General features: G+C 43.1%; 1 non-coding gene across 1 annotated transcript; it reads left to right on the forward strand.

Annotated features, from left to right (window-relative positions):
* The first annotated feature begins 11,990 nt into the window (after window positions 1–11,990).
* On the forward strand, window positions 11,991–12,062 carry trnaq-uug (transfer RNA glutamine (anticodon UUG)). The gene has a single exon. It is a non-coding gene; the product is annotated as a tRNA-Gln (tRNA).
* Window positions 12,063–16,621: the final 4,559 nt, after the last annotated feature.

A 16,621-nucleotide genomic window follows, 5' to 3' on the forward strand; every position in this document is an offset into this window, starting at 1 on the left:
TCCTGCCTGGGAAATCTTTTTTTTTTTTTATGTGACAAACATGGTTACCGAGTTCCGTGACCGAGTTGCTTCAGCCTGAATAGACGGAGTGGTCAGGGGCTTTCAGCACCACTTGCACTGCATGTCATATTTACTACTGTCAGCAAGTTTAATAAAGCTTATATTGCTCCGCTTGCTGTTTTTTTTTTCTTTCCATATGACTCTTTTGTAATGTCTCATCTCTTGGGATAGTTTGTATAAGCTGAGGTAAAACCATTAAATCCTTTTTTGTGGTCATTTTATGGCCTTTGTACATTATTCATGTGCGGGGTCATTTTAAGTAAATTACTTTGGGGCATCCCTGATCTCATATTGAGCTCCCAGGATGTGTCTATTTCTCTCTCTCTCTCTTTTTTTTTGTTCTTGTGTAGTACAGAAACTTTTGCTGTGATATTTTGGGTTTTGATAACCTGTCCTTTTGGCAATGAGTTTTGGGGCAGAAGTAATTCTTACAACTATTTTCCCCTCTCCTATTCCCATACGGCACTCGTGCCAGCGGTCAAATACTAACTCCTTCCACATCCCGCTGGAAAACAGCAGTCACCAAAGTTCACTCGCGGAATTAAACCTGCTCTCTTCTTTCCAGCACCCCAGAGTACAATGCAAATGCTCAGAAGTTCTCACTCGATGGAAACTATGTGACTGGAATATGAGAGTGTAGGTCTGACCCACTTTCTCTATTATCACAAAATGTTGAACATGCAAAAAAATTGGAAGATGAGCCTTAAAATGAATACATCCTCGAGGCATATGGCTGGAATAAAATCTATCCAGCCTAGGCAACCTGTTTGCCAGGGAAGGGAGACATTCACATTCATGTTCCCCACGTCCACCCAGCATCCACCTTCATCTTGTCCCTGCCTCCACTTGCTTCTTGGCTTCCAGTGTAGATGGCTCCTATCCCAAAGGCCCTCTGGCACTCCAGGTAATGGAATCAGGAGGCAAGTATCAGTGAGACATAGAGGATGTGAGCGTCTCTTCTCAGTGTGACTAAAGAGGCTGATGAGATGTGTCCTCAACTTCCTGTCAAAGCATAACCCTCAGAGTGTCATCGTCCCTGACCGGCAGGACTCCTTCGATCACTGGATTAACTGATAAGGTCATTATGCATACGATTACATTGAGATAGAACTTTAAAAAATGGATAAATACAGATTTAAAAACTACCACATGCAATACAATTACAAAATTATTCAAAAGCCCAGTTAAAATACTGTGAGGAGTTTTTATTGCAGATTTCTTTCCTCTGACAAGGAGGTTTTTTTGGTGCAATTTGTCCGTCTGTCAGCAGGATTACACAACACAGAACCAGCTTGATTAACATAAAACTTAGTGAGGGGTGAAGTATGGACCAAGGAAGAATTCATTAGGTTTGGGATTGGAGCTAAATCACTGGGATGACACACAAACTGTTTTCCAGTTGACCCCGCCTCTGCAAAGAATACAACGTTTTTCTACCCAGCAACCCTTTCAACAAGGCTTTCAAACCAGTCAGCTCAAAGCATCAAATAGTCAGCCAGGATTATCAAATATTTCCTGACGCATTAGCGTCTTAAGCTAGCTAGTTGCAGACATTAAATGAGCCTATGGTCAATGTAAATCGTCATTTCAGGGTGCAACCCTATTGCCAGTCGGCAGAACCCAGTTTTGCATGCTGCTGTCGAAAAATCATGAACCAATTATTGAAAAAGAATTAAAAAAAAATGGAGCAGTAAATATGAAAGCTGACAGGCATGGCAGCTGTAATAACATGATGATAAATGGATGGCCCCTAATGAATTGTGAATTCACTCAGACAATGCACAAAGCATTACGTGCCAAACATCTATTTAAAGTGACAACCCGAAAGAGACGGCGACTTTTACTGATGAGAGATGCAGTTTGGTTGAATTTCATGCCATCAGCTGAAAATCCACCATTTATGCTGAAGTAATGGATGGAGCTTAAGTTGTCTGGGGGAGATGGAAAGTCAATGAAGGCTAAAGAAGATGTGCAAAATTACAAATCCCTGCCTGCTCATTTCAGCATAGACACACATACATTTTACTTCCCGTGATGCCAGCTGTGGGTATAGCTGCAGGTTCCAATGTGTGTTTCTCCTGCTGTTTATTCCCACCACTTATCAATGCCTGTCAATGCAGATGGCGCAGCAAACTAACTGCAACTATCTGAGTCATGTTTCTAAAAGGCAGGCCAATTATCAAAAACATTTTTCTTTCATCCATTTGCTGTGAATAACTTGAAGCTTTTTGCAGCCTAATTCACTTTGCATCATAGAATTCTCTGTCTCTGCGTCCAATTTACATCGGGGAGTGCCGGTAGAAGCTCCAGGCTTCCTTGCCACAGTAGGAGGGTGGTATCATGACTAATTTAGACGTGTTTTGTCAGCGCAGGAAGCCACACAAAAGCTCATTACAATCAGCTGGGTTTTGTCACAGTCCAGGCACCCTCTAATCTCCCATAGAGAAACAGAGCGATACAGCATCTCTGAATATGCATTGATGATGATTGCATGATTTATGTATGAGCGTCATGGCACCTCAAGACTATCCCGCCCAACTGAAGTACTTGAAATTCAGAAATTAGAGCTTTTGTCACTGTTCTCAAAATGTTTGTTTTAGGCACTTACATCATTCGCAGGCCCATTCGAGAATGTGTCAGAACACGACTGGGTAAGTGTTGAATGTGGAAGTATAAGATAACAGTGGCTTGTTTGTTTGAGTATTTACCAAATGGTTATACAAAGCCATTAGGAAACATGTTGTAAGCTGTCATGTTTCCTTCAGTCTACATTTAGTATTCACTTTGTTGCATGTCTCTGTTTGACTTTGGGCTTTCACTGACATTACCTGTAATTAGGCCGTCCTAATTGCCCGACTTACCAGCACTAGACTTGAATTAGAACGGTGATTGATGGGTAGATGAGAGTCACAGGAGAAGTGTGCTCATTGACCTTCCATGAGCTCATCTCATGTGGGTGCTGACCCCTCGATAAACACAGACTAGGCATCCCAGACATCCAGAGTGCGTACGGCTGTTGCAATGTGCCCCAGAGTTTTCCTGTTAGCTCTGATAGATGATGATGCACTGGTCCTCCTGCCATGTTTTCCCCACAGTTGCTCCCTTTTACAAACATCCACCTCATCGGTAAAAGCCCTGCATTCGAATTTCTCCTAAGTAAGAGCTATAATTCTATGAGCACATCATTAGCGTTAGCGGTTTTTACCATATGTCAATTGCTAGGGTGCTCATCCACCAAGTGGCCTTGGGAATTTTATATTCCTCTCCTAACTGATAAAAAGAAACCTGTTTATATATATATATATATATATATATATATATATATATATATATATATATAAATATATATATGTGTGTGTGTGTGTGTGGGGGGGGGGGCCTTAAATATCTATATTTGACATGATTTATTATGACCCACATTTTGCATTTAATGGATCGTTCCATCTTGATCCTCCTGTACGTTTGCATGCTGCATTCGCACTTAATCAAATAAGTTAGAGACAGTCCTTGTTACCATAAAGTATTTGCAAAGTGGATTTGAGAAGAAGGAGCGGAAGAGGGAAGATGCACCGACTGAAGAAAGTCTGAATAAACTAACCAAATAGATCTGCAGGTCTTCACAGGGTCAACTAAACCCGAGGACTCATGATTAGTATGGATGTCAGCTGCGTGCAGGCCTGGTTGTGTTCTATCAGTGCAGGGAGAGGGATCAGCATTGACAGCAAGACTCAGGAAAGGTCTGAGAGCAGAGGTCAAACTCATCTCAGAGAAAGAAATGATCGCAGATTAGCAGTATTAGCGTTAGCAGCCATTGCAGTAAGCTGTAAGCAATTGTTAAATTTCAAAAGAACAGTGGAAGTTAACTTTATTACGCAAGCTGCAACAAAACAGCTGATTCTGAACGAGTCACATTTACAATCTGTCATGATGACAGTAAAGGGACGTTTAAAAAGAAAGACCAAGTAGATTAGTTTTGCTGTTTCAACCAGCAAGAGAGGAATAATAGAAAACCCTAATGTATTTTACCAACTTCACTGTCAGGGAGGATGGATTATATGTACCTCAGACAGGCACAAGGGAGGAGGCTGCTAATGCTACATTTGGTAAGACATGAAGTTAGGTTTTTACAAAGTCTGCATCTATATTAACGTCCATCCATCGTCGTCTTCCGCTTATTCCTTACTAGGAAGGGTCGCGGGGGGGCTGGAGCCTATCCCAGCATCTACGGGCGAGAGGCAGGGTTCACCCTGGACAGGTCACCAGTCCATCACAGGGCCAACACACAGAGACAGACAACCATTCACACTCACAGTCACACCTACGGTCAATTTAGAGTATCAATCAGCCTCGTCCCCTCTTGATGTCTTTGGACTGTGGGAGGAAGCTGGAGTACCAGAGAGAACCCACGCAGGCATGGGGAGAACATGGAGACTCCACACAGAAAGATCCCGCGCCCGAGCCGGGACTCAAACCCAGAACCTTCTTGCTGTGAGGCCACAGTGCTGACCACTGCACCACCGTGCAGCCTCATATTAATGTAAGCTTTCAAATAATATATACATATATGGCATTTCTCAGCATGATTTAAAATAATAAATCGGTCTGGTTCTGTTCTTGGAGGTACATTAAATATGTGCACGAGTCGTTCAGCCCAGAAAACCTCTAACTGGCAGTCGACAACTGAGGAGCGACTAGTAGCCGATTTTACAATTCACCTTTCGTGTAAGCCCCGCCCCCTGCTTAGTTACACATAGCAATGGTACTTCCGCTGACATCAGCGGTTCTAAACACCAACAGAACACTGCTGCTATTGAAGCAAATATTGGTCAGAGGCGCTCGATTTGATCAAATACCTTTTATTTAGGCTACTGATTTGGTCAAACGTTGTGCCAGGGGCACATGTGATAGTGACACACGTTAGCGGAGAGGTTGAGAGGAGATGCAGGATTTATTCCTTTCCCCAAACCCAAATCCAAACCTGATAAATGTTTGCTTTGGTTCGAAAAACATCAAGTTACATTTTGAAATCAGGTGATCGACTAACTAACAACATAGACCAAAACCTCTTGAACAGGAAATTTGGCTAATGTTACATTGCTTTTATTATCAATAATGTTTGTAGCCGACAAAGCTAAAGTATAATGAATTTGTCCACAGGGACATCATCCAAGAGCTGCTGTGAGATAGAACCCCCCCCCCATGGAGTCCAGACACTGTTGGTGGTGGATGACTTTAGTGACACAGACAGCAGATAAATTAATTGGACAATCCAACAGGGACTGGCGAAGATTAAGAAGCACACAAAACAGAGCCAGACCAAACCTTTCACTGTCTTTCGCCACGAGTGTCACTCCCTATGAAGTCACATTCACAAGAACCATAGGACGCTCCTTCTTAAGGGCTGTCACCATGGTTACATCTAGCTTTTTTTCAGCTGCATTTCTTCATTTCGTAAACATTATTTTCATGCTTGGTGATTGTAACTGCGTAACACCCACAAAACAATGAGTACAGCCTCCACTATAAAATAAAGTGTTTTTCTTGATGCTGTGTGTCTCCAAGTGCATTTAGAGATAAAATGCTAAAAGACGGTGTGATAACAGCAGTGTGAGATAAATACAACTTATATTCATATTCACGACCACAACTTACAGGCTTGTATAACCAACAGCAAGATGAAGATTGTATTTTGTATTCAGATGACATTTCTTTCCGCCATGGGTTCGTGCAAACTGAGGGCCAGTGGATAGAAGCTGGTTTGGGATTGAGTTTAATCATCTATGCTGATGGAAGATCCTGATAGCCTTGGCTGTTTTAAAACCACAATACAGCAGCAAGGCTCAAGCTTATAATAACCAAGATATTAACTTAAAAGTAAAGGTCTATTGGGCTGATAGAGTTAAACTTGCCGTCACCAAATTAATCTCTTTAAACTGATTCAGCATATGAGTACAGAACCTGTAGGCAGGGAAGAAAAGGTCAGGACAGTGAAGCTTATAGTTTTGGTTTTCCATTAGACAGGGCCGGCCCGAGGCATAAGCAAACTAAACAGCTGCCGATTGAGTGTTGTTTTTTTTTTTTTAACGTATTAAATATCTTAAAGAAGTGACAACATAATTTAATGAATAATTCAATACAAGAAAGGTCTGATTTCATGGTCACTATACCTTCCATCGTTTGAGTCGTGACTCATGCGCATCAACAAGTCACTACCACAATAAAATGCTATGAATCTGAACAAATTTAGGGATTGCCCTTCTCCAGCTGGCAAGTTCAAAAATACACCAGAATACAAGACATCACATTCTGGGGGCCCCCAGACCCCCCATCCAGTTTGCACCCACTCTTGAACAAAGGGCACCACCCTTTCCTTATGCACCTGTGGCCCAGGTGACAATAGCTCATGATCCGTCTGCAATGATACTTGATAATGTAACATTATAGTGTGACATCATGTGTCCACAATCATCAAGCACAGTTTACTCCGTGTGATGATGGTGGTGTTTGGGGGGGGCAAAATCAAATTCTGCTTAGGGCCCCCTAAAGGCTCGGGCCGGCACTGCCGTTAGAACAGCTTTAAACAAGTATGAGTGAGCCTCGGTTGCGTCTGCGTAAACACTCCCTCATATTTATCATCTTTCACCTTCACGCAAACATCTCAAGTTGCTGTACAGTCTGTAAACAATGAACGGTGACGGAACAAGGAAGTCTTGGACTGGACCTCCTCTGGCTCCACCAGAACCCTGACATACAGGCCCTTGCTCCAAGAGGTGAAATCTTCAGACATCAAACTGGCTTAAATGTGCTGTTGCATTTCTCGCAGCAGCAGCAGTTGGACACAACAGACAAGTTATCGACCAGCTAGTAGACATAGTAGAGAAGCATTAAGCTGCTAAAGACAAATTTCCCCCAGGAGAAGGTGGAGATCAAAACAAAGCTAAAAAGGAGTGTGAAAAGTCAATCTATTTCCTGCCAGGTGACAAAGACAAGACTCCAAATGAGTGGTAATTTACCTCTAGAATGTGTTTATATCTTGTCAGGTGTGTCCTCAAGTGGCCTATAGGTTTTAATGCCAAGTGTAACTCTGGTGTGTTTGTGTGTGTGCGTGTGTGTGTGTCTCTCCATCCTCTGTGAATGAATAAACAAGCAGACACAAGTGGACAGATGTATATATACTGTATGCCTCTGATAGATTACTTAACACACTGACTGTAGCAACTGACAGCTCACTCCCAGCTAAGCATGAATGATGGAGGGAGGCTTTCCTAACGTCTTTTTTGCGAGAGGTCTGCCTAGAATTTAGTAGTGTTCCCTCCAGCCAAAGAGGTGGCAGTTTGGCGATTAGCAGCAACACTTAGAAAAGGACAAATCAATCTTGAGCCTTTGATGTCCGTTTGCATAGCAACACTCTTGCCTCTCACCACAGACGTGCAATTTCCCAGCCGCCCATTTATCTCCTCCCACTCTCACTTTGCTCACCAACTTTCTTCTCTCCTCACTCTCTCATCTCCCTCTGCTGAGCCAGACTGCTTCCATATTCCTTTTGCTCAGGTCCACAGGCTGAGACAGACTTATTTAACAAGCGCCTGGCGGGGCCGGGCTATGGATGTGGCAGCTGTGGAAAAGAGCTTGATGTGGCCCTCTCTACCACAGGAGAGTGAATCCCAGGGAGGGAGTCTCCAGATGGGCTCGGTTTGAAGCAGTTCACCCATCGTTCCCCTAGATGAGCCCCATACGGAATAACACAGCATATTTGAATGCTAAATGCAGAGTCGGAATAATTAATTACCTGACTGCATGTAGGCCTTTATTTACCAACTGCACCTGACTCTTTTCCCAGTTTTTATCTCTTTATCTACTCCGCTCTAAACTGCATGGCAGGCACTCTCCATAATGTATGTTGGCTTTTTTTTTTTTTTACATGACTGCAGATAAGAAAATGACCTCTGTCACCACACATCCACAATGTGTGACAAATGCTTTCATGTGTTCCTGCCTCGGTGCTCTTCTCTGCTCTGACTTGTACAAGCTGCTCGTATTCTCGCCACGTGCCTCAGTGCTGACACTGCTTTCCTCTGCATCCCATTGATTCAGGAGACCTGAGTGATAGATGGGTTTAATAAAGCAGGGTGCGGCCCCCCCCAAATAAATGAGCAAACGTAGGATTTATTACCAACATCTGCATTTTAAGGGGAGTAAACAGGGCCGTAGCAGGGAAACCCTGTCTCATGATAATCCCACAACATGAAGTCTTGGTCAGACACACAGTCATATATGTAGACATACAAGTGTGAACTTATCGTTCCAGTGCCTAATAGTCAACCCTGTTGCACAGGCTGATAGGATTTAGACTTGCACTGGAAACTGCACACCGGCTGCTCCGCCTGCTGCCATGATAGGTGCACTCGTGTTGCCTTCAATGATCGTGGATTTCAAACAAGAAGGCTAGACTGAACAAGGCCACAGGGTGAACGAACTCAGCCATCGAGGAGATCAACACATTGTCGTAGTCATGTTTGTGTCTTACATTGAGCTTAGTGTACCTAGAGCCTCAAAAATAGAGGTACCAGTTTGGACCTAAGACAGCACAAATACCTGTCGCAAGGAGATCCCCTTAGAATGAAATTGTCCACCTTTCAGTGAGTTTAATCACTCTTCTACTTAAAATGTGGCCTCTTAAAGACCCACATTCCTCTTTTAAAAAAACAAAAGTACCTGTGAGGAAACATTCTTCAAAGATGTTCCTACTACTTTTGTTCTTGGCTCCATTTGACAAACAAATGGGATGCGGAATCAATCTTTCTGATTTTATTGTCGCTTTGGACAAAAGCGTCTGCTAAATGAAATTGTAGAATCTTTATTAAAGAAACCTGTTTTACATAAAAATGCATTAAAACTTGAAAAATCCAAGAGGTTCAGTACATTACACGTATCATCTTGAAGGAGCGGACGCAGTGTAAAGAGTTATATTAACAACTACTAGACACAAACAAGCCCACTCCACACACATTTTTTTTTAAACAGCGTTCTCCAGTCTTTTCTTAGCTGTGTCACTTCATTCTCACATATTCTACCATTCCTCTTAAATAAAGAGTGACTTTGTTTTTCTGAGGGTCTCGGCAGCATCTCCCGTCTCTGGTACTCTTCACTCTTTTGTCATCCTGTCCTTTTGAAGCTGCCGAGGGGTTTCACTTTGAACTAAAATGCCCGTCATTTGTTGGTCACCGTATATAATGGTCTGGGTGTTTGTTTGGTTTTTTTTTTTCTTCTGTTGTCATAAACAGCAGCAGATTTGATTTGCCCCCTCCTTTTTTTGTGTGCTATGGCAGTACTAGAGTCTGCTTAGTGGTGGTGATTTATCCATGTGCAGTGCCAGTGGAGCTAAATCTCTACTCCCCTTGGCACTCAAACAGTGGTGTGCACAGTTTAATTTCAGCTCTGAAAGACTGTTGTGCTACAGTGATAACGCAGGCCTGTTTGCCAGTGATTGGACTAATTAATAGGCTCACAGATGATCCGCGGCTGTCCTGCCCAGTCAAAGTGGAGGAGGGTAAAAAAGAGAACAAAATAAATAAATAAAGACAGAGAGGGCACAAATAAAGAGGCTTAACCTGTGAGCAGCTTCAAAAACAGAGGGTTCACTCGGTCGTCTTCGTGTGGGCCCGAAAAAAATGTGAGAGATAAAATTGCACACAGTTTGTAATCTCACTCTTTTGACGACTGAGTCAATAGTTACGAGCATTTTTAGTAGCTCTTAAAGGAGTGACACACTTTTTCATTTTCCCCTGTGTATTCCCCGCTGTTTGCTTGAAATGTTGATACCCAAAATGCTTTGAGCAGGAACTGTATCCCCCTCTCTCTCTCCCCTCCGTCTCGCTGCAGATGACCCACTAAAGCGTTACACAATGAGCGCTACTGTGATAGCTATCCCTCTGTGTAATTACTGACTGAGCTGTGACTAAATGAAATAAATGGTGTGTTTACCACACATGCATTAAGCAAATATATGTTTCACAATAGGGGAGTGCACAGACTTGACTGGAGACAATGATGAATGGCTACATAACACATTTGGCCAATCTGCTCTCGACTCATAAACATGAAATCTGGAAGCCTAAATTGTATACATATACACTTGGCTACATTTTTTTTTCCCAAGCGTCATACACATGCTCCCTGTCTGCTCACATATGGGAATCTGTACATCAAGTGGATAATTGAAAGGGTATGTGTTCGCCTCAAAGAATGAAAATTTAAACAGAGCCAGCAGTGGGGAGACAACAACAGCAGGCCCCTTGCTGCTTCACTTTGAGATGTCCTTAAAAGCGTGATGCTTCACACTCATTTGTTTAAGACCAGCATGCGGAGCAATGTGCAGCACTTCAAGCACCTGTGTATCTGCAGCGGCTGGAGATAGCGGATCGCTGAGCTCACCTGTTTCGCCGCTCTAATTGAAGGAGCTGCTGCTGCTGCTGCTTGCCAGCACATCTGCATGTGGAGATGCTGGATTATTAATGGAGCTGATTGCATAAATCATTGCTGACCTGAATGGTTCACACTCATGTTTTACTGGAATCAGTATGAGAGAGAGCCATCAATGTTTCAAATGCATTCAACTCTTTCATGTCACATCACAAATGCCTCTTCATGACCTCCATAAATGTTGAAACATTTCTTTTTTTTTGGAGAAACTAAAAATTCACAATCATTTTTGAAAAGAGGATGATCTGTGGGGGCAGCACGGTGGTGCAGTGGTCAGCACTGTCGCCTCACAGCAAGAAGGTTCAGGGTTCGAGCCCCGGCTCCATCACAGGATCTTCCTGTGTGAGTCTCCATGTTCTCCATGTTCCTGTGTGGGTTCTCTCTGGTACTCCAGCTTCCTCCCACAGTCCAAAGACATCAAGAGGGGACGAGGCTGATTGATACTCTAAATTGACCGTAGGTGTGACTGTGAGTGTGAATGGTTGTTTGTCTCTATGTGTTGGCCCTGTGATGGACTGGCGACCTGTCCAGGGTGAACCCCGCCTCTCACCTGAAGGCTGCTGGGATAGGCTCCAGCCCCCCACGACCCTAAACAGGATAAGCAGTAGAAAATGGTAACAATCTCTGACTCTCTGTTTCTCTCATGCTGCATCCCTGCTCCTGTCACCTTTCTTAGGCTGATCTGGAGAAGGTTGAAACAGATAATTAAATTCTGAAAGGGAACCGCAGGGACTTGGACGTACCATTCGCTCTCATGCAAAAGAATTGCAACAAGAATTTGGAGGGCCGCCGGCCGGCAGAAGAGAAGAGGAAGGAGGAGATGGAGGAGCTGCAGTTGAAGACAAAAGCTACAACCTTGTATCAGGCCAAGAGGCGAGGAGAGGAGAAAAAACTTGCAGAGGAAAGAAAAAACAAGAGGGCAGGAAGAAGAAAAAGGTAGGGTGGCAGGGGTGTCGTGTTGGGGGCTAGCACGGTGTGGCGTTCAGCACACGCCTCGATGTGGGACATTCTGGTGCGTAACATTGAATGTTTAGGTTGCTTTGACCCAGCTACCCGTACAGTAGATTCATCCTTCCGTCATCCAGTCTTTAACTCTCTGGATCATTTGGACACTCGGCAGCTTCTTTTTATGGTAAGTAAATAGAAGTGTTTTATTGACAGTAAGTTGTATAAACAGCATATTACGCTCATTTCACTGTAAAAACACACACCAGGATCCTTTAGTTGTTTTAAATTCTGTGAGGTTTTTACAAGCTAGCATACCTCCAAATGAGGCGATCTCCTCGCTTCGCGTTTCACCGCATATCTCAACATTTCAATGTGGCTGTGAAGCTCAGGTGTGGGGTAATGAAGCCAAGCGCAGAGATAGCAGGATGTTCTTTCTTCTACCGGCATGTTCCTGTAAGAATCTGAAAACTTGAGTGGGAAGATTAGACAAAGGTCTTCAGGGTTTCATGGTGTAATGGCCAGCACTCTGGACTTTGAATCCAGTGATCCGAGTTCAAGTCTCGGTGGAACCTCTTCACGGCTCACTAGTTTCAAGTTTTGTTGTTTATCCTGTGGAGGCAAATGATAAATAACACACTGGACATGACTGCAGATGAGATGGCGTCATCTGCAACACATTTGTCCACTTCTGTAATCAAGCGTCCCTCATCCAGCGGTGTCGAAGAGGATCAGCTCTCAAACACCAACATACAACTTTTCACCTTGGAAAAAAACAAAATGTGGAGCTCATTTGGAGGTTTTGAGTCACTATGTTCAGATCAATGCTGCTGTGGTTTGATTTCTCCAGCACCTCCCACCTCAGACTGAATTCCTCAAGTTGGATTCTTTTGAAAATCCTGCACAGTTGAAGTGAGGCCCAATGAACTGGAAGCAAAGTATGTGGTGCAGCAGAAGTGTGCTGGGCCTGTATCCTAGAAGTTGATGGATCGAAACCATTCTCTGCTAAATGTCATTTTTCTCAAAACAGCAAATGTAAAAATTCCAGACTTTTGTCTCCAGAACGTGGTTTTGTGACAGAGTCATTTGATGTGCTGGATTCAGGCTTCAGTCAGTAAGGAGGTGTGGGTTAGGATCCCACCGTTGCAATCTTTGGTTAGCGTTCCCCTTACGGTACAATAAGGTACTACAGTGAAAGAAACTTGAAAGCGTCATCTCCCAATCAATACTTTCTTGGGCTTTTCTAACATTGGACTCTAAAGGGACTTTTAGGAGTAGCTCCACTTGACAATCAGTCCACACAAACGAAACCTGCGCCGTATTTACTGTTTTGAGAGTATGTAGTAAAAGAAGTAGCGCATCTTATTTGTTGATGTTGTTGTTTACAATTCTAAGGATTCTGATTGGCTTACATCGCTTTATCTTTCACCCCCTATGTTCCCTCTGATATTTAAAACTCCTCAGCTGGCATTCATCTTCCCTAAGCACCTACTTGAGCGACTGTGGGCGACATCTGACGCACACACACATTACAAGTGACTATGACTGTAATGATTAATAATAAGATGATTTAAACATGAACTACTGCATATCTAGGTCCGATACAATGAAAAAATGAAGCAATATTATTTTGGCAAAAGAGATTTTTCATTTATTCCCATAATAATGTGAACAAAATCATTCTTTGGATTACAAAAAAACCTAAACATTTTGTATGTAAACATACATTGTAAACTAAAATTGTAGCGAACATCTATTCTCAACAAAAGTGCTGTACCAGATGAGAAGTTTATACTGGCAAATAGTCGTGCAATGAGTGCATGTAAAGACACATTCACACTCACTCCTCACTCTCCAAAAGTCACCTTGTACTTTGGCTTCATTGCACGCCTTGCAAACAACTCCACTCTCACTTGAAAATGAAAATATATCACCAAATTTCACCAGTTGCATTCGCTCGCCTGTTTTTATGTACTTTACACAGCCACTCCAGCTGAAACGATGCATTTTTTCTTTTCATTTTAGAGGATGAAGTGCCACAGCTCGCTCGTTTAGCCATGAAAAACAAATGCGACAACAGCGGCTACTTGACATTGATTGGCTGTCAAGCTAAACAACTGTTGCACGTTTTGGCTGGCAGCGCCTGGTAGGCACGTTCGTCACTGACTGACAGTCACCTTGTCACCTGTCACTCATTGCATAGACAAACACCCACAGTGGGGCACGTACTGTTTTCAGTAATGAATTTCACCAGGGTGGCACGGTGGTGCAGTGGTTCGCACTGTCGCCTCACGGCAAGAAGGTTCCAGGTTTTAGTCCCGGCTCCATCACGGGATCTTTCTGTGTGGAGTCTCCATGTTCTCCCTGTTCCTGTGTGGGTTCTCTCTGGTACTCCAGCTTCCTCCCACAGTCCAAAGACATCAAGAGGGGACGAGGCTGATTGATACTCTAAATTGACTGTAGGTGTGGCTGTGAGTGTGAATGGTTGTCTGTCTCTATGTGTTGGTCCTAAAATGGACTGGTGACCTGTCTAGGGTGAACCCTGCCTCTTGCCTGAAGGCTGCTGGGATAGGCTCCACCCTTAACAGGATAAGCAGAGGAAAATGGATGGAATTTCACCATTCACAGTGCATATTTGTAGAAAAAGCCCAGTGGTAACCCGTCAGGGATATTTGAGTGCGCAACTGTTTTGTCTTCTGTGCAAAGAGGTGGGGAGCAGTGCGCAGTAAAACACCTTAGAGGGAACAGCGTCTGCCACCCACAGGTTTGGCATAGTTGTGATAGCGCTCAACGGTGTAGTTATCCATGTTTACGTAAACAGCAATATTTTGGGAAATGGAGGGGGGGAATATCTGTTTTCCAAAATACCCTGCTACCTGTAAACTGTAAACCCCTGGCCTAAGAACAAACGGGTGATGGGAGGGTGCTGGGCCTTGAGGTTGATGAAGCTTTCTCTACTAGTAGTAGTAATAGTAACCCAGCAAGGCTCTTTGCTGTCCCATATCCGTCTCTACATTTCTAAGTTTCATGAGCAGGTGTGTCGTATCCAAGCAGAGGGTTTCCACAGTTAAACTTTTTGATTGTGGGCCACTTGGACTCAGGGGATTTCACTGTCCCTGAGCGGTATGAGGCTTAAAAAGATGCAAAGATGCTGGTGCGTACTTGTACTTACTGATCTTTAAATGTTGAGAAAAGATTAAGAGTCTTGATGTCCAGTTTTTATCCCCGTGCTGTGTGCTACATGTTTTCTGGTAAAGACCTTTTAAACCTCACGCTACATTCAGTAAGACACAGTTTAAATAACCGTGTTATTGGTCATGTGACCTGGGTATGAATGCTATCTGGAATGAATGCAGTCATTGTAAAAACTGTTGAGCCTATTAGAGCTCATTTCTCATCCATGGAGGGGTCTCTATCTCCCTTATATTTCCTTTGCAGGTATTGATATTTTTTTATTTCTGTCTCAGTTTTCCAAGCGAGGGCAACTTCTCATCTTTCCAAGTAGACCAGGGGGATATGGCCTCCAAGCAAAGTCTCCAAAAAAAAAATCTTCACATCATATCTGATGAAAATTTTAAAACGTCATGATGTCCAGGGGTTACATTTCAGACCTTTTCAAAAAAAACTTTTCTAAATTTTATTTTAACCACTAAAAAGTGAGGTATAGTTTCAAGTACTTGAGTTCTTTTGACCCTAACTTGTAGAAATGTTGGAATGAAGGTGTAACACAGAATTTTGGTGTTAATACATACTTTATGCTATAAAATAACCAAACCAGACAGGGTCGTTTTTAACTCCAGAAAGACAGTAGGTGCATAGCCCAAAATAAGACATGACAAAGGTTAGTCCTTTTTTTTTAAGACAAAAAAATTCCACACATTCCAACTGTATGTATGTAAATACACAATAAAGTGTCTCTGGCAATGTGAACAACACACAATGGGAAAATGATTCTATTTTTTGTCAACATTCATTCATTTAAGTCGTGTGTTAAGACGAGCCCACCACGGTGAAGAATTGATGTTGTGGACATAATCAATAAAAAAAAAAAAAGCAAGGCAACAAAATGAGTTATGAATTTACTCAAATGATCATAGTTTTGGAAAAAAAATCCTCAAAATCATTAACATGAGGAGAGAAATTCATCATTGGCTGAATATTCAAAGGTTGCTATGTCCTCATCAACAGTCTGGGTGAATGTTTACTCACCAGAGGTTAACTAAGGAGATTAAAACTTATTTAGATTTTCTGTTTCTGTGAGCAAATCCTCAAATAGGAAAACATTTTTTTCAACTTCTTAATCTGAAAAAAGGCCATTTCCTGGGATCATGTGTGACAAGACCACTGGAGAACTTCTGTCCAAACCAGCGAAGCCTATAATGGGTCCAAAGCACCATCATGTAAGGACGCGTACACTGACCGAACTCTAAACCCTCCCCATGGGCTGAAGGGCTTGCAGAGCTGCCTTAACTACATAAAAGTGCTCCTCTGCATGAACCTCAGGGGTCAAAATCATTGTGTATTCCTGGGCTGCCGTTCCTTGGGGGAGTCCAAGCGCACAGCAGCGTGTTAGCAAGCTGTTGGAGCACGGCCGTAAATGATTCATATTGTGCAGGCAGGCACAATCATGCTAGTCCTGATTTTAAAGCAGCAGCTGAATAATGTCCTCTAACTCAAGGTCTGAGGTCCCTGGGTGGATATTACGCCCCAGGTTAGTTCTATTAATGAGGAAGAAGTGATTGGCCCCCTCTCTGTAATGTTGTTCACATATGTTCCAGGAGACTTTGGATGAAATGTGGCATTGGAGGGCCATTAGTCCAGGCATGCTGAAGTCACAGCAAAGTTGATAGTAATCTGCTGTGGGACAATCTGTGCCAGCTCCAGTTCCCCAATGGGAGTGTGTCAATCTGCAGGCGGTGAAATTAACACCTCTCATACTTTCACTCCCCTCCAATGCCTTTCTCTGGGGGCTCGTTCATTCATCCTCCCCAAATCTCAATCTCGTCCTGTCTCACGCCGTCTTTCCTCTCTCTCTCTTTCTCTCTCTGCTCGTGTTTCCGCTCCGTCAGTCCCCAAGAAGATGAATTGGAGGGATAAGGTTAAAAGCTCACAATGGGGGCTAAATGAATACTAT

This window comes from Aulostomus chinensis, chromosome 13, assembly GCF_037954235.1.
Source record: "Aulostomus chinensis isolate RoL2024-O1b breed Wild chromosome 13, RoL_Achi_v1.0, whole genome shotgun sequence".
Lineage (NCBI taxonomy): Eukaryota > Metazoa > Chordata > Actinopteri > Syngnathiformes > Aulostomidae > Aulostomus > Aulostomus chinensis.